The sequence below is a fragment of the Mus pahari genome, chromosome 3 (genome assembly GCF_900095145.1).
Source record: "Mus pahari chromosome 3, PAHARI_EIJ_v1.1, whole genome shotgun sequence".
Lineage (NCBI taxonomy): Eukaryota > Metazoa > Chordata > Mammalia > Rodentia > Muridae > Mus > Mus pahari.
The window spans coordinates 136,114,086-136,122,317 of NC_034592.1; the positions used below are offsets into that span (position 1 = coordinate 136,114,086).

Below are 8,232 nucleotides of genomic sequence, written 5' to 3' on the forward strand. Positions count from 1 at the left end.
GAGAGAGCTGGGAGAGGCCCCTTCACGGACTCACACAGATGTTGGGCTTAGGGGGAACAAGCAGAAGTCTCACCCCCAAACCCAATCTATCTTTCCTCCTTAATACTGCCTATGACTTGTCTTGCTTGGTTTGGTGGAACTTAAGCTTCAGGGCAGCCTTCGGCACTTGCTGCCTTTCCACTTTCCATCCATCTCCTCTGCTCTCCTTTCTCGTTTCCTATCTTGCTTCCTCTCTTTCTTCTTTTCCTGTCAAAATTTGTTGAGTTTTAAAAACTTGGAATTAAATTTATTATTATTATTAACTGGGTTTTTTGTTTGTTTGTTTGTTTGTTTTGAGACAGGGTCTCACTGTATAGCCCTGGTTGTCCTAGAACTCACTCTGTAGACCAGGGTGGCCTTGAATTCAGAGATCTGCCTCACTAGTGCTGGGATTAAAGGTGTATTCCACCACCACACAGCAAGCTATTTTTTTGTATGTATTCGTGTGTGTGTGTGTGTGTGTGTGTGTGTGTGTGTTGACAGCCTACGTGTAGAAGTCAGAAAAAACCTTTTGGGAGTTAATTTCTATGGTGTGGGGGGAGACCCCTCTATGGTGTGGGGGGAGACCCCTCTATGGTGTGGGTCCTGGGGTTGGAACTCAGGTTATAAGGTTTGATGGCAAGTGCTTTTGCCGATTGTTTCGACTCACTGGCCCCCAAACTTGGGAGTTTTAAAGTAATTTTAGACTTACAGTAAAGTTGTAGGGCTGTTATACAAAGTCACTAAATGCCTACTGTTCAAAAGCTCTGCTCTGCCATCGATTTTTAGATCAAGACCCATTGTGTATGTATGTGGGTGCGTATGTGCCTGTGTGTGCTCTCGTGTGCACATGTGCATGAGAACATAGAGACCAGGAGTCAGCATCAGTGTCTTCCTCAGTCGCACAACAACTGGAGCTGGAGCTCACAGATTTGTGTAGAATAGTTAGTTAGCACGCCCCAGTGATGCTCCTGTCTCCTGCCCAGTGCTGGGAGGTACTTCCTGCCATGCGCAGCTTTTTTGTGCACGTTGGGACTCTGAACTCAGGTCCTCCTCACACCTGCACAGCAAGCACTTTACTAAAGGACGCCATGTCCCCAGTCCCTGTCTATTTGAGTGTGGGTTTTGAAGTCTCTCTATGTAATACATTACAATAGCTTGTAATCTTGGCACTTTGGAGGCAGAGGCAGGAATATGTCTACAAGATGGAGGCCAGCATGGTCTACAGAGTGAATTCCTGCCTGGGCTACATAGTGGATTCTGACTGCAGCAGCGGCAGCAACAGGAACAAAAATGCTGTGGTATGTGTTTGTGTGTGTGAGTGTGTGAGTGTGAGTGTGTGTGTGTGTGTGAGTGTGTGTGTGTGTGAGTGTGTGTGTGTGTGTGTGCGTGCCAGGACAGAGTAGTACGCATCCCAGACTAGCCTTGAAGTTGTATCCTCTTGCCTTCAGTGGCAAAGTGCTGGGATTAGAGGCTGGGGCCACCATACCCAGTTTCCAAACCATTTCTCTGACAGGATAGAATTCTCTTTTTCCACTTATTTTCTGGCCTTTTCTGATAAAAATGTAATGAGATGAAGATGATCTCCAAGTGTTAGTTATTTCTCTTGTCACTGTGAGCAAGTCTGTCAGGTGTGTGGGGACAGCATGGTGACAGGCCTCTCTGAGGTGCTGCGAGTGTGAGGCAGTGCATTTACATCCCAGCAGCAGAGGAAACAGAGAAAGGGTAATGCCAGCACTCAGATGGCTTTCTTCTTTCCCCCCTTTTCGGTTCAGTCCAAGACCCCTGGCTATGGCAAGGTCCCTACCATGCTCAGCATGGGTCTTCCTTCCGCAGTTAAACCTCTTGGAAAATGTCCTACCCTCACAGTCATGACTAGACTCTAAAGATGATCAAATTGTCACTACAAGTTAATGGCAGGATTAATCAGGCCACGGGCTGCTCTGTCTTCTCTATACGAGCTGTCATGGAGTCTAGGTGAGTTTTATTTTACAAGCTCTGACACAGGCACCTCCCGAGACTCCCTGTGCTTCTAGAACTGAGTCTATATTTCACTTCTGTGCTAGAAGCATCCCCACCTCACCCCCGATAAGAGGACGTTGCTTTGTAGGCCAGGTTGGCCTAGAACTCATAGTCCTCCAACCTCAGCTCCCAAACGTTAGGATTCCAGGTGTGGACCACCACGCCCCTCTCAAAGGACTGCTGACCTTTCCCATTGATCTCATCCCCACAGTAATGACCTCACAACCTAAGCAAATGCCCGTAGAGAATGAAACGATGACGCTGTACAACTTGATAGTTGACAAGAAGGGAAAGGCCTCAGACCTTACTAACATTTATTGAGCAATTACTATGTGCTAGGTGCTAAGAACGGTACCCAGGGCCGGGGTAAAGCGCTTGCCAACCATGCATGAGGAACAGTGTTTGGATCCTCAGGACCCACCTAAAAATAAAAAGCCTGGTGGGTAAGCAGCCCATCTGTAACCTCGGTGCTTGGGAAGCAGAGATGAGGATCATCAGGTAAGCTGACTGGCTAGACTAGAGAATTGGTGAGTTCTGGATTCAAGTGTGAGCCCCTGTTTCAGTATACAAGGTGGAGAGTGATAGAGGAAGAGACTAGATATCAACCCTGGGCTTCTGTACCTGGAGATACACATGCATGCACACTGGCACACATACAAACAAACAGGCATGCACACACACATACACGTGTATAAAAATATTAGATGCACAAAAGAAGAAAAACTTTATACAGACCTGTTTTCTCCCAGGGGTGCTGGAGAGGGAGTCCAGGACTGTGTGTGTGTTAGACAACGATGCTGCTGTTAAGTTATAATCCCAGTCAGTACGTATCTCATTTAATCTCAAGTCTGAGCAGAGGCAGGCCTTAAACTCAGATCGACTGTTTGCTACTTAGGATATGTCTCTAATATAAAATGACATTATCAATGTTACCGCAAAGCATTTACAAATATTTTGGGTAGATTATTGTTATTGATGCTTCATTATAATGCTAATTTTTTAGAAGAGTGTCTCACATAGCCTAGGCTGTACATGGAGTTCCTGTCCTCCTGACCCACTAAATTCTGAGATCACAGCACGCTCTGCTCTTTCCTCTTGCTTGTATTTCTCTCTATTAACCCTTTTATAAGGGTGGTAGCTCATCTTTTGGGACCAGTGTCAACTCTGGGGCGTCTTCCCGTGCTGCAAAGGGAAGTCAAGTCTGATGTAAGATGCTTGGAGTTCTACTTACCATGGAACCTGGCAGTGTGCAGGCTGGCACCCTGGAATGCAGCTGGCAGAGGCCTTGCCTAGCATGCTCAAAGCCCTAGGTTTGATTCCCCAGCATCACATAGAATGAGCATGGTAATACACAGCTGTAATCCCAGCTCTCAGGCGGGAGAGGCAGGAGGATCAGCAATAAGTCATCCACTGCCACCTTGTCGGATTCTTAGCCATCCCTGAGCTTCAGTCAGCAATTAGGACTAGGTCCAGGAATGGCCAGGAGGTAAGCACCTTGCTATACATACACTACCTTGGCCTAGCCCTCAATCTGATCTGTTAGTAAACCAAGTTTCAAGTCACTGATGTGTCTACTTTGCCTCCTTTGTCAGAGTAGAAACCTTAGGAAGTCAAAGGCTATGTCTAGTTTTAGCTCACCATCAAATGTCTAGGGTCTGCCTGTTTGCTTAGAGACAATAAATGCTGGCAGCCAGGTTTGGTGGTACAGGCTTGTAATCCCAGCATTTGAAAAGTAGTATCAGGAGGGTAGGAGTTCAAGGTTATCCTCAGCCACATAGGATGCTGGGGACTAGTCTGGGCTGTATTAGACCCTATCTCAAAAAGAATTACGAGGCTTATAAATAAGTGGTATTGTGGCAGAGAAAGCATTCTGTGACCTGTGATTCTGGGCAAGTCAGCTGGCTTCTCTGTTTCCTCTGCTGTGAAGTGCTGCAGTTCATCTTTTCTTCCTACTTACAAGCCCTGAGACACAGACTGGAGCTAGAACAGGAAATCGCCTCCATGGGAAAGCAGAAGACAAAGGCATTAAAAAGTAAGGAAACATCTTTTGCAGTGCTAAGAATAAACCAGATGATATCGCAGGTGCTCTTACATGGTGACTTAATTTTTCATTAAGGTGCTGTGCTGGGCAGTTTTATGTCACCTTGACACAAACTAATGTCATCTGAGAGGAGGGAACCTCAATTAAGAAAACGCCTTCCTAAGGTGAGCCCATAGGCAAGCGTTTTCTTAGTCATTGATGGGGGAATCTCATCAGCCCATTGTGGGTGGGGCCACTACTGCGGGGTGTGGTCTAGGGTTGTTTAAGAAAGCAGGCTGAGCAAGCCACGAGGAGTGAGCTAGTAGCCGACATCCCTCCATGGCTTCTGCATCCACTCCTGGCTCTAGGTTCCTGCCCTGTTTTTCTTCAGTGATGAACAACAGAGATATGGAAGAGTAAGCCAAATGAGCACTTTCCTCTCCAATTTGCCTTGGTCATGTTTCATCACAGGAATTGTGACCCTAACTAAAACAGGCGCCAAATCTTTTTTTATTTATTTAAAGGCAAAGTCTCACTGTGTAGCTCTCTGGCTGGCCTTGATCTCAGAGATTCTCTTGTCTCTACCTACTGAGTCCTGGGACTAAACGTTCACACCACCCCAGAAGGCTAAGTTATTTGTGGGCATATTTGTGTGTGTGTGGGCATGTGAGTGGCACCGCACATGTGTGTTAGTCAGAGGACAACTTGCAGGACTCGCGTCTCACCTTCTATCGGTGGGTCCTGGGGATTGAACTTATGTTGTCAGGTTTGGGGACATGCACTTGCTAAAGCATTTCGACGGCCCTTTTTTCCTTTGTTGAGACCAGATCTCGCTGTGTAGATCTGGCTGGCTTGCTACTGTAGACCAGTCTGGCCTTGAATGTACAGTGTTTCTCTTTCCTGTCCAAGTGTACCCGAGTGACCTAGCACTCCCAGTTTCTTCTTTTTGAGACAGGGTTTGTGTACCTCAGGCTGAACTCCCAGAGAGAGGGTCTGGGATGATGACAAAACGATTTGCTGGCAAGACAGGTGTGTTCCACCACAGCTGGCTTCTGTGGTGTTGGGAACCGAAACCAGGGATTCATGCATGCTAGGCGAGCTAACCTTCCTCCCGAGCCTATCCATTAATCCATCCCGGTCAAACCAATTTTCTTCTGGGCTACAGCAAACCAGAATGTGCAACTGGACTCCGCCTCCTCAGAGGACTCACACGTCATTGGTCGCAACTGACCACGTGCCCAACAGGCTTGCTCCCCGCCCCCCGGGCACGCCAGCTGTCGATCAAGGATTCGGCCCCGCCTCCGGCTCGCGGGCCAGTCCGTCTCTATAAAAGGCCGGGCGGGCGATGACGAGCCCCTGCGTCGGCGCGTCACGGCGGGGTGCGTGTGAGGTCATCACGCGCGGGCGGGCGGGGTCCGACGGTTTGAACGAGACGAAGACGGAACCGGAGCCGGGCGCGCGGACGGCGAACGCGGGTCCTGAGAGAGCCGGTGAGGCGGCTGGTGGGCCCGGGCGGCGGCAGCAGTCGGGAATTCACGGGAGGCGGCTCCTCGTGAGCAGCGCGGAGCCGCGCGGGCAGCGGGGGGGGGGAAGGGCGGGGCAGCGACCCGGTGCGCGGCCTGGGCCGGGGGCGCGCGCTCCGTTGTCCCGGGGGCGGGGCGTGGGCCGGAAGTGGGGGCTGCCTAGTGGTGACCGGCGAAGTCCTGACTTTGCGGCTGGGCCCGGAGGGTGTGCGGGCGCGGGCTCGGGCGCGCGCGCGCGAGGGGCGCGGTGGGGACCCTGGGTGTAGGAGGAGGCGTTGCCTAATGGGTGGGAGTTGGTCCGCGGAGTTGGACCCCAGAGTGCGACCTTAGGCAGGCGCCTCGGCCTCCCCGTGCCTCAGTTTCCTCGTCTGTAAAATGGAGACAGTAGAATGAAGCATAGAGATGTCTCAGCGCGGTGCCAGGCAGAAGGCAGGCTGTCTGCGGGTGGTGTTTGAGTGCCTAGTAAATGCTAGGCCCCGGTCTCATCAGGGAGTAGACAGGCAAAGACATGCTTTCTAGGAGTCTGCTTTGTGGGTAGTGAGCCAGGAAGCAAGAAAATGAATACATGGCCAAGATGATTTCTGTAATTACTGTAAAAGGGCGATACCAGTACTGCAGGGTACAGCCTGATCGCTGCCTCTTGGCGATGAGGATCCCGCGGCCCATTGAGGGAAGTTCAGCTAGGCCTGATGTCTGCCCGTGATGGGATGTCTTGAATTGCATTAATCAAGATAGCTCTTTAATGGGCACTTGTGTATAAGGCATTGTGTTAAGAGCTTGATGTAGCATTGTGTCATTTAATAGTCACATTGCCTTGAAAAGATGCTATCTTGATTTTCTTTCTTTCCCCTCTGTTGTCTTTTGCTCATTGTCTTTTCTCTGTGGTGCTGAGAGGTGACTGCAGTTCCCCCACTGTGTTGCTGAGCTGCTCATCACCCTTTGACAGAGGCGAGTCTGAGACTATGGGTAGTGAAAGGACTTGCCTTATGTTGCCCAGCAAGTAACTCAACTCCAGAGTCATATCCTGTGTGTTACCCCTTCTTCTCCATCTAGAAACTGTTTCATACTTTTGTGGTGTCAAAGTGCCAGGACATAGAAGCTTGGGAGGAGGTGTGCTTTTCTGTTAGGGTTGATCAGTTGGATTCTTACTTAATCCTTACCACAGCTCTGTGAGGAAGGGTCTTATCCATTTTACAGGTGAGCCATTTCTGAGGAAAGGAGACATATTTCATACAGGGTCACATAGCTCTTTTTAGTGCCACCTCCCTCCTGCCTTTCCATAGGACTCTGGTTGGTACTTGGAGAGGAGTAGGGTGTACTTTATCCTACCCTGAATCGGAGCGGGTTGGGGAGCCAAGTGTGGTGAACATGGCTGTAGTCCTTACACTTGGGAGGTAGAGGCAGGAGAATCAAAAATTGAAGGTCATCTAGCTATTGAGCTAGGTCATGAGATAGTGTGTGACAAAGCAGACTAGAACTAGTTAGTGAGAGTCACTGAAGGGAGACGGAAAAGGGGATTGTCCCTGTGGTTGTACCTTGCTTAGCTCAGAGAGCCCCGAAAGGGTGGGGCATGTGTTGAACTCAAGGGTCTTGCAATGAGGCTAAGCAGTGGACATTTTTGTTAGTTGTTTTGAAACAGGATCTTATTTTGTACCCTAGGTTGGCCTAGAATGTTCTGTGTGCCCCACACTTGTCCTGAATTTGGAGTGGTGTCTCTGCCTCAGCTTTTTGAGTGCTAGCTAGGTTTATGGGCATGGGCCTTCACTTCTGGCTCAAACATTCTTACCAGAAAGTGAGAAAGAGCTTTGCTGGAGAGGTAGGCTCTGTTTTGACTGCCTGGAAGAGCCAATTAATTGGTTGAGTGAGTGGATTTTTATTGCACATCCACAGGGTGCCTAATCCCATGTATTTAGTGGCCACAGAGCTCGTGGAGCACATGGGAGCTGGTATTAATGTACTGCTAATGAAAGAGTTTGAAATTACATGGTGGTGAGGGGCCATTAACCTTTTCTGAGCTGGGGTGTGGTCAGGAGACACATGTGGCTTTACCAGCTGCTTTTATTTTATGATAGCATGAGACACACAATACCCAATGTGTACATATAGACCCAAGCTAGATGGTAAGTGCTCAGTCTGGAATCACATCATTCAGTCTGGATGGCTGTTAGTGGTACTTAATAGCATTCTGCACAGAGTATGCATTTTATGTGTTCATCCAGGGTTTTTTAAACAGGAGAGAGATACCTCATGTGATTTGTGATTCAGAAAATTCTTTCTGGCTGCTGTGTAGGAACAGATTGAGATAGACTAATTTGAGTGAGGGCTTGCAGGGATCTTGAGAGGTGTTGGCAGCAGATATCAGGCACAGTTTTTAGCACTGGAAGATAGCAAAAAAGAGAGGCAGTCTCTGCCCTGACCTCGTTTGTAACTGTGCTTAGGTTTGATAGGATGCCAGCTCTGTCTCCTTCCTTCCTTCATACAGATCTCCTGAGATCCTTTTCACATGGTTGGTTTAGAACTGAGCTACGGGGCTGGTGAGATGGCTCAGTGGGTAGGAGCACCCGACTGCTCTTCCGAAGGTCCAGAGTTCAAATCCCAGCAACCACATGGTGGCTCACAACCACCTGTAACAAGATCTGATGCCCTTTT

The 8,232-nt window shown here is 49.1% G+C and overlaps 1 protein-coding gene across 1 annotated transcript in view; it reads left to right on the forward strand.

The window, feature by feature from the left end:
- The first annotated feature begins 5,440 nt into the window (after window positions 1-5,440).
- Window positions 5,441-8,232, forward strand: part of Mapre1 (microtubule associated protein RP/EB family member 1) — a 24,619-nt gene continuing 21,827 nt past the window's right edge. The window contains exon 1 of the mRNA XM_021193580.2: window positions 5,441-5,550. The gene's annotated coding sequence lies outside the window, so the exon portion shown is untranslated. The remainder of the gene's footprint in view (window positions 5,551-8,232) is intronic.